The 18813-nt window shown below is 39.1% G+C and overlaps 1 protein-coding gene and 1 pseudogene across 1 annotated transcript in view; one reads left to right on the top strand and one right to left on the bottom strand.

Moving 5' to 3' along the window:
- Nucleotides 1–18813, top strand: part of TASL (TLR adaptor interacting with endolysosomal SLC15A4) — a 301857-nt gene that overhangs the window by 176474 nt on the left and 106570 nt on the right. The window lies entirely within an intron of this gene.
- On the bottom strand, nt 213–11491 carry LOC119522576 (annotated as a pseudogene).

Genomic DNA, 18813 nt, shown 5'->3' with positions numbered 1-18813 from the left:
ATAATATTCAAAGTGATTGTATTTAGGTAATGGGACTAGTCACTTTTTTGTGTTTTTTTTAGAAAAAAATGCAAACATTGCCTTTATTGTTAATATCTACATTTGGTTCTGTAAACAAAGTTGGCAAAAATTCTAAGAATTTTTGTACGTATTTATAAAAATTTCAAGAATATGATCCTTATAACTTCTGAAAAGTATAAACTGTTTAAAGACTAAAAGTCAGTAAATGTAGAAGAAGAAGGGGAAGAGAAAAACATTGACAACAGATCATTTGAATTTTCTTCTCCCCCAATATCTATAACGTCACATGTGCCACTGTTTTTTTTTGTTTTTTTTTTAACTTCATTTTATTGAGATATATTCACATACCACGCAGTCATACAAAACAAATCGTACATTTGATTGTTCAGAGTACCATTACATAGTTGTGCATTCATCACCTAAATCAATCCCTGACACCTTCATTAGCACACACACAAAAATAATAAGAATAATAATTAAAGTGAAAAAGAGCAATTGAAGTAAAAAAGAACACTGGGTACCTTTGTATGTTTGTTTGTTTGTTTCCTTCCCCTATTTTTCTACTCATCCATCCATAAACTAGACAAAGTGGAGTGTGGTCCTTATGGTTTTCCCAATCCCACTGTCACCCCTCATAAGCTACATTTTTATACAATTGTCTTCGAGATTCGTGGGTTCTGGGTTGTAGTTTGATAGTTTCAGGTATCCACCAGCTACCCCAATTCTTTAGAACCTAAAAAGGGTTGTCTAAATTGTGCGTAAGAGTGCCCACCAGAGTGACCTCTCGGCTCCTTTTGGAATCTCTCTGCTACTGAAGCTTATTTCATTTCCTTTCACATCCCCCTTTTGGTCAAGAAGATGTTCTCCGTCCCACGATGCCAGCTCTACATTCCTCCCCAGGAGTCATATTCCACGTTGCCAGGGAGATTCACTCCCCTGGGTGTCTGATCCCACGTAGGGGGGAGGGCAGTGATTTCACCTTTCAAGTTGGCTTAGCTAGAGAGAGAGGGCCACATCTGAGCAACAAAGAGGCATTCGGGAGGAGGCTCTCAGGCGCAATTATAGGGAGGCCTAGCCTTTCCCCTGCAGCAACCGTCTTCCCAAGGCTAAAACCTACGGTAGAGGGCTCAACCCATCAAACCACCAGTTCGCTATGTCTGTGGTCATGTTAGCAACCATTGAGGTGGAGTAGGCCAACACCCCTGCATTCTCCACAGGCTCCTCAAGGGGGCACTAGATATTTTTTTCCTTGTTTTTCCTTCTCTTTTTTTTAACCTTCTTTTCCTTTTTAAATCAACTGTATGGAAAAAAAAATTAAAAAAAAAAATTAAAAAAAAGAAAAACATACAATAAAAGAACATTTCAAAGAGACCGTAACAAGGGAGTAAGAAAAAGACAACTAACCTAAGGTAACTGCTTTACTTCCAACCTGTTCCTACTTTACCCCAAGAAAGTTACATAATATAGCAACATTTCTGTGAACTTGCTCCTACTATATCCATCAGAAATTAACAGACCATAGTCATTCCTGGGCATCCCCAGAACGTTAAATAGCATATCTGTTCTTCTTGGATTACTGTTCCCCCTTCCTTAATTGCTCTCTATTGCTAGTTCCCCTACATTCAACATTATAAACCATTCGTTTTACATTTTTCAAAGTTCACATTAGTGGTAGCATATAATATTTCTCTTTTTGTGCCTGGCTTATTTCGCTCAGCATTATGTCTTCAAGGTTCATCCATGTTGTCATATGTTTCACGAGGTCGTTCCTTCTTACTGCCATGTAGTATTCCATCGTGCGTATATACCACATTTTATTTATCCACTCATCTGTTGAAGGACATTTGGGTTGTTTCCATCTCTTGGCAATTGTGAATAATGCTGCTATGAACATTGGCGTGCAGATATCTGTTCGTGTCACTGCTTTCCGATCTTCCAGGTATATACCGAGAAGTGCAATCGCTGGATCGAATGGTAACTCTATTTCTAGTTTTCTAAGGAACTGCCAGACTGACTTCCAGAGTGGCTGAACCATTATACAGTCCCACCAACAATGAATAAGAGTTCCAATTTCTCCACATCCCCTCTAGCATTTGTAGTTTCCTGTTTGTTTAATGGCAGCCACTCTAATAGGTGTTAGATGGTATCTCATTGTGGTCTTAATTTGCATCTCTCTAATAGCTAGTGAAGCTGAACATTTTTTCATGTGTTTCTTGGCCATTTGTATTTCCTCTTCAGAGAACTGTCTTTTCATATCCTTTGCCCATTTTATAATTGGGCTGTCTGTACTATTGTTATTGAGTTGTAGGATTTCTTTATATATGCAAGATATCAGTCTTTTGTCAGATACATGGTTTCCAAAAATTTTTTCCCATTGAGTTGGCTGCCTCTTTACCTTTTTGAGAAATTCCTTTGAGGTGCAGAAACTTCTAAGCTTGAGGAGTTCCCATTTATCTATTTTTTCTTTTGTTGCTTGTGCTTTGGGTGTAAAGTCTAGGAAGTGGCTGCCTAATACAAAGTCTTGAAGATGTTTTCCTACGTTATCTTCTAGGAGTTTTATGGTACTTTCTTTCATATTGAGATCTTTGGTCCATTTTTTTTTTTTTTTTTATCTTCATTTTAGGTCCATTTTGAGTTAATTTTTGTGTAGGGTGTGAGGTAGGGGTCCTCTTTCATTCTTTTGGATATGGATATCCAACTCTCCCAGCCCCATTTGTTGAAAAGACCATTATGACCCAGTTCAGTGACTTTGGGGGCCTTATGAAAGATCAGTCGGCCATAGATCTGGGGGTCTATCTCCGAATTCTCAATTCGATTCCATTGATCTATATGTCTATCTTTGTGCCAGTACCATGCTGTTTTGACAACTGTGGCTTTATAATAAGCTTCAAAGTCAGGCAGTGTAAGTCCTCCAACTTCATTTTTCTTTTTTAGAGTATCTTTAGCAATTTGAGGCATCTTCCCTTTCCAAATAAATTTGATAACTAGCTTTTCCAAGTCTGCAAAGTAGGTTGTTGGAATTTTGATTGGGATTGCATTGAATCTGTAGATGAGTTTGGGTAGAATTGACATCTTAATGACATTTAGCCTTCCTATCCATGAACATGGAATATTTTTCCATCTTTTAAGGTCCCCTTCTATTTCTTTTAGTAGAGTTACGTAGTTTTCTTTGTATAGGTCTTTTACATCTTTGGTTAAGTTTATTCCTAGGTACTTGATTTTTTTAGTTGCTATTGAAAATGGTATCTTTTTCTTGAGTGTCTCTTCAGTTTGTTCATTTCTAGCATATAGAAACATTACTGACTTATGCGCATTAATCTTGTATCCTGCTACTTTGCTAAATTTGTTTATTAGCTCTAGTAGCTGTATCGTCGATTTCTCAGGGTTTTCCAGGTATAAGATCATATCATCTGCAAACAATGACAGTTTTACTTCTTCTTTTCCAATTTGGATGCCTTTTATTTCTTTGTCTTGCCGGATTGCCCTGGCTAGCACTTCCAGCACAATGTTGAATAACAGTGGTGACAGCGGACATCCTTGTCTTGTTCCTGATCTTAGAGGGAAGGCTTTCAGTCTCTCACCATTGAGTACTATGCTGGCTGTGTGTTTTTCATATATGCTTTTTATCATATTGAGGAAGTTTCCTTCAATTCCTACCTTTTGAAGTGTTTTTATCAAAAACGGACGTTGGATTTTGTCAAATGCTTTTTCAGCATCTATTGAGATGATCATTTGATTTTTCCCTTTCGAGTTTTTAATGTGTTGTAATACATTGATTGATTTTCTTATGTTGAACCATCCTTGCATGCCTGGAATGAGCCCCACTTGGTCATGGTGTATGATTTTTTTAATGTGTCTTTGGATTCGATTTGCAAGTATTTTGTTGAGGATTTTTGCATCTATATTCATTAGGGAGATTGGCCGGTAGTTTTCCTTTTTTGTAGCATCTTTGCCTGGTTTTGGTATTAGATTGATGTTAGCTTCATAAAATGAGTTAGGTAGTATTCCATTTTCTTCAATGTTTTGAAAGAGTTTGAGTAAGATTGGTGTCAGTTCTTTCTGGAAAGTTTGGTAGAATTCCCCTGTGAAGCCATCTGGCCCTGGGCATTTATTTGTGGGAAGATTTTTTTTTTTTTATCTTCATTTTATTGAGGTATATTCACATACCACACAGTCATACAAAACAAATCGTACTTTCGATTGTTTACAGTACCATTACATAGTTGTACATTTATCACCTAAATCAATCCCTGACACCTTCATTAGCACACACACAAAAATAACAAGAATAAGAATTAGAGTGAAAAAGAGCAATTGAAGTAAAAAAGAACACTGGGTACCTTTGTCTGTTTGTTTCCTTCCCCTATTTTTCTACTCATCCATCCATAAACTAGGCAAAGTGGAGTGTGGTCCTTATCGCTTTCCCAATCCCATTGTCACCCCTCATAAGCTACATTTTTATACAACTGTCTTCGAGATTCATGGGTTCTGGGCTGTAGTTTGATAGTTTCAGGTATCTACCACCAGCTACCCCAATTCTTTGGAACCTAAAAAGGGTTGTCTAAAGTGTGCGTAAGAGTGCCCACCAGAGTGACCTCTCGGCTCCTTTTGGAATCTCTCTGCCACTGAAGCTTATTTCATTTCCTTTCACATCCCCTTTTTGGTCAAGAAGATGTTCTCCGTCCCACGATGCTGGGTCTACATTCCTCCCCGGGAGTCATGTTCCACGTTGCCAGGGAGATTCACTCCCCTGGGTGTCTGATCCCACGTAGTGGGGAGGGCAGTGATTTCACCTTTCAAGTTGGCTTAGCCAGGGAGAGAGGGCCACATCTGAGCAACAAAGAGGCATTCGGGAGGAGGCTCTTAGGCACAACCATAGGGAGGCCTAGCCTCTCCTTTGCAGCAACCGTCTTCCCAAGGGTAAAACTTATGGTAGAGGGCTCAACCCATGAAACCACCAGTCCTGTGGGAAGATTTTTGATGACTGATTGAATCTCTTTGGTTGTGATGGGTTGATTGAGGTCTTCTATTTCTTCTCTGGTCAGTCTAGATTGTTCATATGTTTCCAGGAAATTGTCCATTTCCTCTACATTATCCAGTATGTTGCCATACAGTTGTTCATAGTATCCTCTTATAATTTTTTTAATTTCTTCGGGATCTGCAGTTATGTCACCTTTTTCATTCATTATTTTGTTTATATGGGTCTTCTCTCTTTTTGATTTTGTCAGTCTAGCTAGGAGCTTGTCAATCTTGTTGATCTTCTCAAAGAACCAACTTTTGGTGATAGTTATCTTCTCTATTGTTTTTTTGTTCTCTATGTAATTTATTTCTGCTTTAATCCTTGTTATTTCTTTTCTTCTACTTGGTTTAGGATTGGTTTGCTGTTCATTTTCTAGCTTCTTCAGTTGATCCATTAGTTCTTTGATTTTGGCTCTTTCTTCCTTTTTAATATATGCGTTTAGTGCTATAAATTTCCCCCTCAGCACTGCTTTTGCTGCATCCCATAGGTTTTGGTATGTTGTGTTCTCATTTTCATTCGTCTCTATATATTTAGCAATTTCTCTTGCTATTTCTTCTTTAACCCACTGATTGTTTAGGAGTGTGTTGTTTACCCTCCAGGTATTTGTGAATTTTCTAAGTCTCTGATGGTTATTGACTTCTAATTGTATTCCATTGTGGTCAGAGAATGTGCTTTGAATAATTTCAATCTTTTTAAATTTATTGAGGCTTGTTTTATGTCCCAGCATATGATCTATTCTGGAGAAAGTTCCGTGAGCACTAGAAAAGTATGTGTATCCTGGTGATTTGGGATGTAATGTTCTGTATATGTCTGTTAAATCTAATTCATTTATCAGATTGTTTAGGTCTTCAATTTCCTTATTGGTCCTCTGTCTGGTTGATCTATCTATAGGAGAGAGTGATGTGTTGAAGTCTCCCACAATTATTGTGGAAACATCAATTGCTTCCTTTAGTTTTGCCAGTGTTTCTCTCATGTATTTTGTGGCACCTTGATTGGGTGCATAGACATTTATGATTGTTATTTCTTCTTGTTGAATTGCCCCTTTTATTAGTATGTAGTGGCCTTCTTTGTCTCTCAAAACATCCCTGCATTTAAAGTCTATTTTATCTGAGATTAATATTGCTACACCTGCTTCCTTTTGGCTGTAGCTTGCATGAAATATTTTTTTCCATCCTTTCACTTTCAATTTCTTTGTGTCCCTGTGTCTAAGATGAGTCTCTTGTATGCAACATATTGATGGTTCATTTTTTTTGATCCATTCTGCGAATCTATATCTTTTAATTGGGGAGTTTAATCCATTTACATTCAACGTTATAACCGTGAAGGCATTTCTTGAATCAGCCATCTTATCCTTTGGTTTATGTTTGTCATATATATTTTTCCCCTCTCTCTATTAATATCCTTTATTGTACCCATACCGAATCTCTTTAGTACTGAACCTTTCTCCAAGTCTCTCTGTCCTTTCTTTGTTTCTCTGTCTGTAGGGCTCTCTTTAGTATCTCCAGGAGGGCAGGTCTCTTGTTAGCAAATTCTCTCAGCATTTGTTTGTCTGTGAAAAATTTAATCTCTCCTTCAAATTTGAAGGAGAGCTTTGCTGGATAAAGTATTCTTGGTTGGAAATTTTTCTCACTCAGAATTTTAAATATATCATGCCACTGCCCTCTTGCCTCCATGGTGGCTGCTGAGTAGTCACTACTTAGTCTTATGCTGTTTCCTTTGTATGTGGTGAATTGCTTTTCTCTTGCTGGTTTCAGAACTTGCTCCTTCTCTTTCGTGTTTGACAGTGTGATCAGAATATGTCTCGGAGTGGGTTTATTTGGATTTATTCTATTTGGAGTTCGCTGAGCATTTATGATTTGTGTATTTATGTTGTTTAGAAGATTTGGGAAGTTTTCCCCAACAATTTCTTTGAATACTCTTCCTAGACCTTTACCCTTTTCTTCCCCTTCTGGAACACCAATGAGTCTTATATTAGGACATTTTATATTATCTATCATATCCCTGAGGTCCGTTTTGATTTTTTCAATTTTTTTCCCCATTCTTTCTTTTATGCTTTCATTTTCCATTCTGTCATCTTCCAGGTCACTGATTCGTTGTTCAACTTCCTCTAGTCTTGTACTATGAGTGTCCAGAATCTTTTTAATTTGGTCAACAGTTTCTTTAATTTCCATAAGATCATCTATTTTTTTATTTAGTCTTGCAATGTCTTCTTTATGCTCTTCTGGGTTCTTCTTGATATCCTTTGTATTCTGTACTATGGTCTCATTGTTCATCTTTAGTTCTTTGAGTAGCTGCTCTAGGTGCTGTGTCTCTTCTGGTCTTTTGATTTGGGTGCTTGGGCTTGGGTTATCCATATCGTCTAGTTTTTTCATATGCTTTATAATTTTCTGTTGTTTTTGGCCTCTTGGCATTTGCTGAACTTGATAGGGTTCTTTTAGGATGTGTAGACCAATTGAAGTCCTTATCTCTAATTTATCAGATCTACAGCTTCGTGGAGTACACTTTCTCTAACTAACCAGCAGGTGGCGTCCACGAGCCACCTGTTCTCCACAAGCCAGTTCTCCCCTGCTTAGCCTTTTTGGTGAGTGGGGGAGTGAGTCTTGTGGGGTCCAATTGGTGTACCAAGCTTGCGTGTGTAGTTGGTGTTGCCCGCCCTGTATATGGGGCGTGTTTCTGGGCAGTCAGGGAGTGGGGGTGGCTCTAACAATCAAATCTCCCTGGTGATCCTGGAGTTTTAAATCTGCTGCAATAGTTTAATGCTTCAGTTCAGTCCTGCCACAGTTTGTCTCTGCCACTGACCCACAAGTCCTTGGTATTGGTGTATGGCTCCTGAGACTTGCAAGTGGGTCCCTATTCCAGGCCGTGCACCCCCTGGTCCTCTGTTGAGGGATGACTGTGCTATGTCACAGGTGAGTGCCGTCCCCCCAGGGCTGTTCTGGGCTGCTGGGCTGTGTAGGGAGGCTCCCAGTCTGCTGAACTGATGGCTGAATTGGGCTTTGTTAATTCACACTGCTCCACCTTCCCAGCTCTGGGACAATCAGCTGAGGTTGCAGGGAAGGCTAATGTCCACGCCCAGTTTTGTGGAGTGTGCCTGTTATTTGAAGCACTTCCGTCACACTGGGTTGTGTGGGGCAGCTTTGGGCTATGGGGCTGGTGATGGGCAGGAGTGTTTCCTGTCCACCAGGATGATGGCTGTGAGCGGACACCCCCCTTTTCTTGGGAAGTTGTGGTGTTTAGTGAATTTTCTCAGCCACTGGATTATTGCCTTTTGTCTCAGAGCTCTCTTAGTTCTGCTCTTGTCTTGACCTGCCCAAATTGCAAGTCTTTGAAGCTTTCTGTATTGGGCTTCTCAGAGTAATTGTTTTAGAAAAAGAAAAAAGGATTAAAAAAACAAAACAAACAAACAAAAAAAAAGGGCCCTCCTCACAGATCTAATGGGTTATTGAAATGCTAAGAGACAAAGCAATTTGGGCCATTAAGGAAAGGTCCACAGGGCAGAGAGATCAGCTTTTCTTCGGGATTTGCATATGAGCCTGAGGGCCTGAGCTCTGCTCTTCCCCTTTCTATGTTCACCAGAACTCCAAAAATCCTCCGCTTTTATTTTGGAGTTTTTCGTGCTGTTTTTTTCTATGCCTGTCTCCTCTCTGCTGGGCTGGCTGCTCTCAGATTCTCTGGTGTCTGGTCTCAGTCTATCTATGGTTGGAGTTTGGATCAGTAGAATGAGTTTCCGATAAGGGCTGCCTCTGCAGTTCTCCCTTCTCCTTCCCGGAGCTGACGGCCCCTCCTCCCACGGGACTGAGCCTGGCAGGGAGGGGCGCGGGTCCCCTGGCCGCAAAAACTTACAGATTTCGCTGATCTCAGCAGTTCCACGTTTTCATGAGTGTTGTATGAAGTATGCCCAAAGACAGATTGCTCTGTGGTGTCCAGTCCACGCAGTTCCTGGCTTTCTACCTACTTTCCTGGAGGAGTAACTAAAACATACAGCTCACCAGTCTGCCATCTTGCCCCGCCTCGCCACTGTTTTTGGTATAGCTTGTGAAGCCCCAAAATTCTGATTTTTCTTCACTAATTTGAAATAAGTCCAGTAAAGACTGTACTGGTGAACTACAAATTCTGTTTTATTCAACTACAAATTCTCTTTTATTCCTGTGTAGTAAGAAACTCAGTTCTTTTCTTATCGATTCCACATTTGGTTCCAGGTTTTCTTTTTTTATTTCTTCCAAATAATATTTTCACTTTCTGAAAGATTTTACCAGAAGGTAAACTATCCATATTCTTGATGTTACAATCATTTTGTTCCACGAGAAGGCTATGGGAGGCAGTGTTTGCCTGAATTGTTAGGTGCTCTTGTGAACTATTTATTACTATGAGACCAGAATCACGACGAAATGTTGAATTAAGATCCTTTTCCTTCAGATCCTTTGCTGGAAAAAGCACAGTAACTGACTCTTGTTTCAGTTGGGATGCACTATTATTTTTATTGAAATTAGAAAATTGTATAGATGCCTGTTGCCCACACAGTCATCCACCCTTAGTTCTTCTAAGTCACTTTCATTTATAATGCATTTGTGTTCAGAAACATCAATAATGCATCCTTGTTTATTTTTATGGGAAGGTAGCTGCAAAAAATTCTGGTTTATGTCATTTTCAGCTGGATTTAACACGGAATATTTGTTAGTCTTTTTCTGATCAAGTCTTCTCAGTTCATTTGAAGGGCAGGGGATGGGTTCTGAAATAAACATAAATTTTTGTTTGGGTTCCTCGGTTTCCTTACACAGGAAATTTTGTTTGATCATCTGCACAACTTTATTTTCCCTTAAGTCCTTCTGAGAAATATATTGCAGTTCTAGGTGTTCTCTTGGTTTAGTCTTCTTTGCAATAACAGGAGAAAGGGATCCAACACTATTTTATTCTTTTCTTTTTAGGCATGTCCCTTTCATATTCCACAAAATAAAAAAACTCACTTAGATACAATGTCATCAACAACTTGATACTGGTTACTCTGTGCAAAGTTTCTGTGTTGCTCACTGTGCCAGTTTGGATGTATTGTGTCCCCCAAAATGCCATGTTCTTTGATGCAATCTTGGGGGGGGGGACATATTAGTGTGATTAAATTGGATTTCTTTGATTGAATGTTTCTATGGAATCGTGACTCAATCAACTATGAGTGAAACGTTTGATTGGATAATTTCCATGGAGGTGTTACCCCGCCCATTCAGGGTGGGTATAAATTGGATCACTGGAGTCAAAGGAATTCACAGACAGAAGGACCTCAGAGCAACTAAGAGTGACATTTTGGAGGGGCTGCAGCTAAGAGAGGACAAAACGCCCCAAGAGCAACATTGTGGAGAACACCACTTTGAAATGTAACCTGGGAGCAAGCGGACACCAGCCACATGCCTCCCCAGCTAACAGAGGTTTTCCGGACACCATTGGCCATCCTCCAGTGAAGGTACCCTATTGTTGATGTGTTATCTTGGATACTTTATGGCCTTAAGACTGTAACTGTGTAACCAAATAAACCCCCTTTATAAAAGCCAATCCATTTTGGTGTTGCATAATGGGCAGCATTGGCAAGCCGGAACACTCACTTAGAAGACGAGTTTCAAGATCTTCATATTTTTGCAAGCAACATTCACAATATCCTTTTTTTTTCCTTCTCTTTCAAATGGAGTTGAATTGGGGTTCCACCATATTTACCACCATCTCTTTGGATTGTTAGTTTAATCTGAGTTTGCTTTTGGATGATAGATGGTTTATCAACATCAAATGGACTACAGGGCTTCTGAATAGAATAATTTATAAAAGGCAGGTTGGTCAACTGAAGATAAAATGGCTTATTAAGTTGACTCATATCTTCCACCTTTACAAAAGGCTTTTTTAGTCTACCTGTCCTTGTTCTCTGTGTACCAGCTATTTGCCCTGCCTCTCTTACAGAAGTGCTTGATTTCTTGAGTAAATGTGATTCTTTTTTCTTTTGTTCAATCTAGTATCTAATGTATGGTCCCTGATGGCTTTTTAAATAATTTTCCTCTGCTTAAACACACCAAGTATGGAGATTTAAATCAACTTCCATCATGGCCTGGATGAGGTGAAGTGGTTTCTGCAGTATACACAGATTCCGGACTTGGTATAGGAGAAATTCTACCCAAGGATTGTGCAAAGTTAGCTTCCTTTTTATTTGAAGTAAGATAACTGATATCTTTGCTGAGAAATTCTTCAACTCTCCCTCCAAGATCTTTAATGTCTTTTTGCAGTCTTTCAGATATGTGACAGAAGGTTAGTCCAGGTAAAAAGACTTTTCCCCAACGTGACTTATGTTTGGATTTTTCTGGTGTGTTGTTATCAGTTTTTAGAGATTTCAAAGGTGGTCTGCTTTTTTTCATTTCTGACTTGGAGTCCACCCTGGAAACGTCCTTTGCTATGAATCGTCATGGCTCCACAGTTCATGGCAGCCGCCGGGCACCCACAGATTGGGTCTGCAGAGGGTGTTGTGACGGGCAGCCGCGGAAACACAACTCCTCGGCGTCTGCGAACAAGCCAGCCGCCTCTTTCTTTCCACGGGCCGTGGCCCCCATGCAGCGAAAAGCCGCATCTGCGGGTCGGGTTTCCGGGGTCGTATCCAGTTCAGAGGCGCGGAGGAAGAACGGGCGAAACACAAACGGGTGGGCTGCGGCGGCTGAAGATTTGAAACGATTTTTTGCCTTTCTGTATTTTCCAGTTTATCTTTAATGATAAGCAACTGTGTTGATAAGGTTGACTTTGAAAAATTTACATAATACTATATGATTTTTAAGCTCTTTTTTAGGTCTGAGATTCAATGATTGTAAGAACTCAAAGCGGTTTATTGACAAATGGTTTAATGGCATATGCTTGTGCAATAATTTTAATTATTTTCATTTATTATAGCCAGTGTCTAATAAATGTAAGCAGTCTATTTGCAGTCAGATAAAAATTGTTGGCTAGAAGAATCTATATTCTTACCATTACTCTTTCATTGCTGAATCATAGATTATAATGATCAGTTCCTGTTTGGCACTCTGGGATGTAAGTGAAGACTAAAAAGCTTCAAGACAGAATGGATGTATGGCAATTTTAGCATCTCACACTTGTTAAACATATGTAAACCCACAGCAGGAATAATCATGTCTAGTGGAAAGAAAAAGTGTCTTCTAGGAACCCAAGCCAGAGAAGAGAAGCTTCAGGTTTTCAAAGCCAAAGCTTTGCATTCAACTACATTTTTTTTGTAGGCTTTGTGGAAGTTATTTTGCTACTAGAGAATTCTGAAAAACTTGATACTATAAGCATGAACTTGTTTATTTTATTTGTAAGAGTCATAACATTTTTCTTGTTAGCTGTGAAATTTAGGACGACTCTCAAGGAGAAATGGAGTAATAGAAGAACCCAGTTCCTTTCCCGTATCTTATCCAGGATGGAAGATTTGGAAAACCTATGTCTCTTAGATGTAAATGCCCATAAACTTCAGCGTAGCAATCCAGAAAAGTTCATAAGATGGGACCGTGCATGTATGTGTGTTTGAAACAGATCCCTTATTACTCTCAAATTCAGAACTGCTCAAATTGTGGTCCACAGACCTCTTCTGATCTGCAAATTATTTATGGTTCAAAAATAGTTATAAATAGTGCATGCATAGGTGCTTTGAGTAGTTTACTTTAATTGGTTCTTTTTTTGTGTGTGTGCTTATTGTTTCTTATATGTTAATGATATTTCCTAAGCTAAGTTATATGCTTATTAATTCACGGACCTTCTCTTATTAATCTTTCATACTCCTCCAATGGCCTGAAGCCCTTAAATTACCAATACTTGGTGTTTTGTGAACTCCACCTTGTATGTTGCCTTCTGTTAGAGGGATACCGGAGCAATGGTGCAGGTGACCCAATGTTTTCTAGGCCTTTTAGTAAAAAAAAATCATCTAGCTTTTTTGTCAGAGCCCCTTTTTCTTCTAAGGACTTAAGCATCCTTCAGACAGAGGGGTGAGTTCAAACGACTGCCATTATACTATACACAGAATCACTACCGCCTCTCAGGGATTTTGTTATCAGTTTCAGATCTTTGTGACTGATCTTAGGTTTCTACAGTCTCCAGCTGCTGCAGCATTAATTAGTCATCTTCAGTATATTTGTTATGGTGTCAAATTCACTAGGCCTTTTTCTGTTGCTTTTCTAACTCAAAATGAGTTATTTCCCAGGAGCTCCTCAGTCCCTTTTGCAAATAAACTTCTGACCACTTGTGCCAACAATTAGGCAGATGTGGCCAGACAAATCTGTATCCTGATTGGTTTTTATCAGGTCCTAGAGCCAGGAATATTTCTGCTGCTGCTGCTGTTTCTACGGCTACTACTAGTACGATAATAATATGCATAACACTTTATGATTTACAAAGGAATTTCCAATCAGTGAACTCACCTGATCTTTTCTAAAACCAGTGAGGTAGGTATTATCATCTCTTTTATAAGAACTTTTGGTTTCTTCCTTTAAGGCTTTTGTATGACCATAGATATAAGGGGGGAGGCATGAGAAAGGTGAGAGGAATACAGAGAGAGAGGGTGAGAGACTGAGATTTTGATAAGAAGAATCTGAAAGAGGTTCAGGAAATAAGAATGGGATTAAAGAAAAGGTGTGTTTGTTGAAGACCTGTGCCCTGGCATTGTTAGACATTGGAGAGGTATAGGAAGGTGAGGTAGAAATTGTTTCAGTAGTCAGGTGTGAATTTTCTTTCCTCTCTACATCTCCTCTGCCATTCAGTTTCATGCGGAATGTGGCACTAGGAATGGAGGTGATGGAGGTACAAATATGATATTTCACATTTAAAATTGGAGAAGGGAAGGACTGATACTTAAATATGGCATCTTACTTTGATGCAAACTATAAGGAAAGTGAACTCGGCAGCATGGGATTAAAAGAATTGAGAGGATCTGAAAGGAGAATGGGCATAACCAAGGAGTAAGTAAGCCTTTGTTAAATGACTCAGAGAGATTAACTGACTGCTCCAGATCATACAGCTACTACAAGCTGAAACTGAGTTGTAAACCAAGGTGTGCTGGACAACAAAGCTGGTCTTCATCCAACCGTGTCCTCATCTCACCATATAACACTCTGCCTCATCTGACAGGTGCAGGAGGACAATATTTAGAGACATTAATCAAGATAACTAAGGCATTTTCTCTTCCTCATAGAAGCACGGCCACTTCAGAACACATAGACAACAGAGTCAGTGTCTTGGCTTTTTTAATTAAAAAAAAAGCCAGGATTATAGCCAAAGATAAAAGATTTGACAATTATGTCATCAGTAAGAGACAGTGTTGTTTTTTTTCTTTTTCCTTTACCCTTGAGCCTAGATAAAGATTTCTAGACTCATGAAGAGAGAGATGAGGTCAGAAAACAGGAAAGAGCTTGAACATTAATGGGGTTCCTGAAAAGAGGCCCTGTGCCCTGCCTTGTGGGAGAGGGGGACTTGAACCTTACATAACCACTAAAGGAAATATTAGGTTCAGATTGACAGTCAAATTCATGAGATACAATAGGCTTCATACAGCAATAAGTTTACTTAGCTTTGCTAAAGGATGCAGAACTGGAAAAACAACATGCGCAGTGACAGCACAACAAAGACCTTTTAATTCCCAGGCATGCTTTCCAATGTCCCTAATTACTCCATTCAGGGCCTTGCAAGGTCACAAAAGATGAAGCTGAGTATACATCCCTTCAGCTCAGGGATGCCCTGGGGTCCTGTCAGTATTTATATCTTGGTAGTATGATGAACCTTTCAGGGGTACGTGACTAGATTCCATTTTCCAGTGCACCTTCATCTTATCAGTTACACGATTATGCAGGGAACAATCTCAATAACCATGTAGATCTTGCCCAGATGGCAGTGCTTGTACATAGCAACCTCAATGGATGCTTGTTTACCTTGGATCTGGTATACTTCTATACATTTCTTAAGTTAGTGTTGCAAGAAGTTAGACCAATGATCAAATCCTCAAGAATCCCTGAGATTGGGGGGAGACTATTTTAGTGCACTTGTTAATGGGATATGGGCAGATGTACCTGAGACATCTCTGTAGCATTCAAGTGTGACCCCATAGGACCCACTAGTGGCCAAGAAGACTTGATATAGATAGAGCCAACTCACTTGAAAAGGCCTTTCCATTGACAGAAGAGGATGTAGCTGTAACCTGTGTAGACTGATAACTAAAGAGAAGGGTGGAATGAACATGGCTTAGAAGATGCCAGAGTGAATAAATGATGACTACCTATAGGAGATACTCCCCACCCATCTTGTTTTAAAACTATGAAGGCCCCCTGCCTAAAATATAGATGTAATCCCAGAGAAAATTGTGGGAAAATCTTTATTTATGTAAGAATTACTTTCATCCATGGATTGTTGGGTTGTGATAGATTGAAATTGTTGGTCCTAATTATTTACTTATCCATGTAGCCATGCCCTTTGCCATATAATATATAGGTGCTTACCCTGAAGGCCAAGTGTAGTATACTTCTCTACCCTTTGACTTTGAACCTGACCATATGACATTCTTTGGCCAATGGGGTGTGGGTGAAATGACAGTTTGCCAGTTTTTCAAGCCAGGGACATAAAAGGCCTGCATGTTTCCACATGCCTCTTAAGCTGCTGCCATCATCATGAGAAAAGCTTCTTCAAGAAAGCTGCTGCCCCTTCTAACTGGACTCCAAAATCAAACACATTAGGTTGAACCACCCCAGCCAAGCCCAAACAGAGCTGCAGCTTGTTGTTTCCACTGTCTGTTATGCTGAATTATTTTGGCAATAGCTGACTGATGCAGTATAGGCTAGAAATTACATTCAGTTTTAGAAAAATAAAGTTAAGTTCTTAGCACATGCAATTTTTGTGGACTGAGATTTATACCTGTCATTTAAAAGTTTGGGGAAAATAAAAGGAAATATGTCACATGAGAAGATGTTCAACATCATTAGTCATTAGGGAAATGCAAATTAAAACCATAGTGAGATATCACTACACATCTATCAGAATGGTTAAAATAAAAAAAAAAAAGTGAATACACCAAATGCTGGCAAAGGTGTGGAGAAAGTGGATCACTCATACCTTGCTGATGGGAATGTAAAATGGTACACCCATTCTGGAAAGTGGTTTGGGAGTTTCTTTTTTTTTTTTTTTTTTTATTTTTATTTTTATTTTTTTTTTAATTCAGTTTTATTGAAATATATTCACAAACCATACAGTCATCCATGGAATACAATCAACTGTTCACAGTATGATCATATAGTTATGCGTTCATCACCACAATCTATTTCTGAACATTTTCCTTACATCAGAAAGAATCAGAATAAGAATAAAAAATAAAAGTGAAAAGAGAATACCCAAACCATCCCCCCATCCCACCCTAATTGTCATTTAGTTTTTACTCCCATTTTTCTACTGATTTTTTTTTCAATTTTTTAACTTTGTTTATCAAAAAATTAAAAACAAACAGGCAAACAACAACCAAAAAAACCCCACAACATTTCAAACAAAGCAATGGATTAAGGAAAACAAATAACCTAAAATAATTACTTTGCTTCCAATATGTTCCTACCATACCCCAAGAAAATTAATAAACCATGTCCAAACAGAGGAGTAAGAAAAACAAATAATCTAAAATAACTACATTGCTTCCAACATGTTCCTACCATACCCCAAGAAAATTAACAACCCCTAAGAAAACAAAGGAATAAGAGAAAAAAAAACCTAAAATAACTATTGCTTCCAACATGATCTTACTATATCCAAGAAAGTTTACAAACCATAATCATTCCTGAGCATTCCCATAACATTGAGATTACCCTCCATAGTTTATCTGTTCTTATTAGATTATCATTCCCCCTCCACTAATTGGTATCTCTAGGTCCCCTACATTCTACAGTATAAAACATTGTACATTTTTCACAGAATTCACATTAGTGATAACATACAATATGTCTCTTTTTGTGCCTGGCTTATTTTGCTCAGCATTATGTCTTTTTTTTTTTTTTTTTTTTTTTTTTTAATCTTCATTTTATTGAGATATATTCATATACCACGCAGTCATACAAAACAAATCGTACTTTCGATTGTTCACAGTACCATTACATAGTTGTACATTCATCACCCAAATCAATCCCTGACACCTTCATTAGGACACACACAAGAATAACAAGAATAATAATTAGAGTGAAAAAGAGCAATTGAAGTAAAAAAGAACACTGGGTACCTTTGTCTGTTTGTTTCCTTCCCCTATTTTTCTACTCATCCATCCATAAACTAGACAAAGTGGAGTGTGGTCCTTATGGCTTTCCCAATCCCATTGTCACCCCTCATAAGCTACATTTTTATACAACTGTCTTCGAGATTCATGGGTTCTGGGTTGTAGTTTGATAGTTTCAGGTATCCACCACCAGCTACCCCAATTCTTTAGAACCTAAAAAGGGCTGTCTAAAGTGTGCGTAAGAGTGCCCACCAGAGTGACCTCTCGGCTCCTTTTGGATTCTCTCTGCCACTGAAGCTTATTTCATTTCCTTTCACATCCCCCTTTTGGTCACGAAGATGATCTCCGTCCCACGATGCCAGGTCTACATTCCTCCCCGGGAGTCATATTCCACGTTGCCAGGGAGATTCACTCCCCTGGGTGTCTGATCCCACGTAGGGGGGAGGGCAGTGATTTCACCTTTCAAGTTGGCTTAGCTAGAGAGACAGGGCCACATCTGAGCAACAAAGAGGCATTCGGGAGGAGGCTCTTAGGCACAACCATAGGGAGGCCTAGCCTCTCCTTTGCAGCAACCGTCTTCCCAAGGGTATAACCTGTGGTAGAGGGCTCAACCCATCAAACCACCAGTCCCCTATGTCTGTGGTCATGTTAGCAACCATGGAGGTGGGGTAGGCCAATACCCCTGCATTCTCCACAGGCTCCTCAAGGGGGCACTGCATCTTTTTTTTTTCCTTGTTTTTTTTTTTTTTTTAACTTTCCCTTCTTTTTTAAATCAACTGTATGAAAAAAAAAGTTAAAAAGAAAACAAACATACAATAAAAGAACATTTCAAAGAGACCATAACAAGGGAGTAAGAAAAAGACAACTAACCTAAGATAACTGCTTAACTTCCAACATGTTCCTACTTTACCCCAAGAAAGTTACCTAATATAGCAACATTTCTGTGAACTTGCTCCTACTATATCCATCAGAAATTAACAGACCATAGTCATTCCTGGGCATCCCCAGAACGTTAAATAGCTTATCTGTTCTTCTTGGATTATTGTTCCCCCTTCCTTAATTGCTCTCTATTGCTAGTTCCCCTACATTCTACATTATAAGCCATTTGTTTTATATTTTTCAAAGTTCACATTAGTGGTAGCATATAATATTTCTCTTTTTGTGCCTGGCTTATTTCGCTTAGCATTATGTCTTCAAGGTTCATCCATGTTGTCATATGTTTGACGAGATCGTTCCTTCTTACTGCCGCGTAGTATTCCATCGTGTGTATATACCACATTTTATTTATCCACTCATCTGTTGAAGGACATTTGGGTTGTTTCCATCTTTTGGCAATTGTGAATAATGCTGCTATGAACATTGGCGTGCAGATATCTGTTCGTGTCACTGCTTTCCGATCTTCCGGGTATATACCGAGAAGTGCAATCGCTGGGTCGAATGCTAACTCTATATCTAGTTTTCTAAGGAACTGCCAGACTGACTTCCAGAGTGGCTGAACCATTATACAGTCCCACCAACAATGAATAAGAGT

This window comes from Choloepus didactylus, chromosome X, assembly GCF_015220235.1.
Source record: "Choloepus didactylus isolate mChoDid1 chromosome X, mChoDid1.pri, whole genome shotgun sequence".
Lineage (NCBI taxonomy): Eukaryota > Metazoa > Chordata > Mammalia > Pilosa > Megalonychidae > Choloepus > Choloepus didactylus.
Note: the sequence above shows the minus strand (reverse complement) of the source record. Positions and strands in the feature narration are given on the sequence as shown.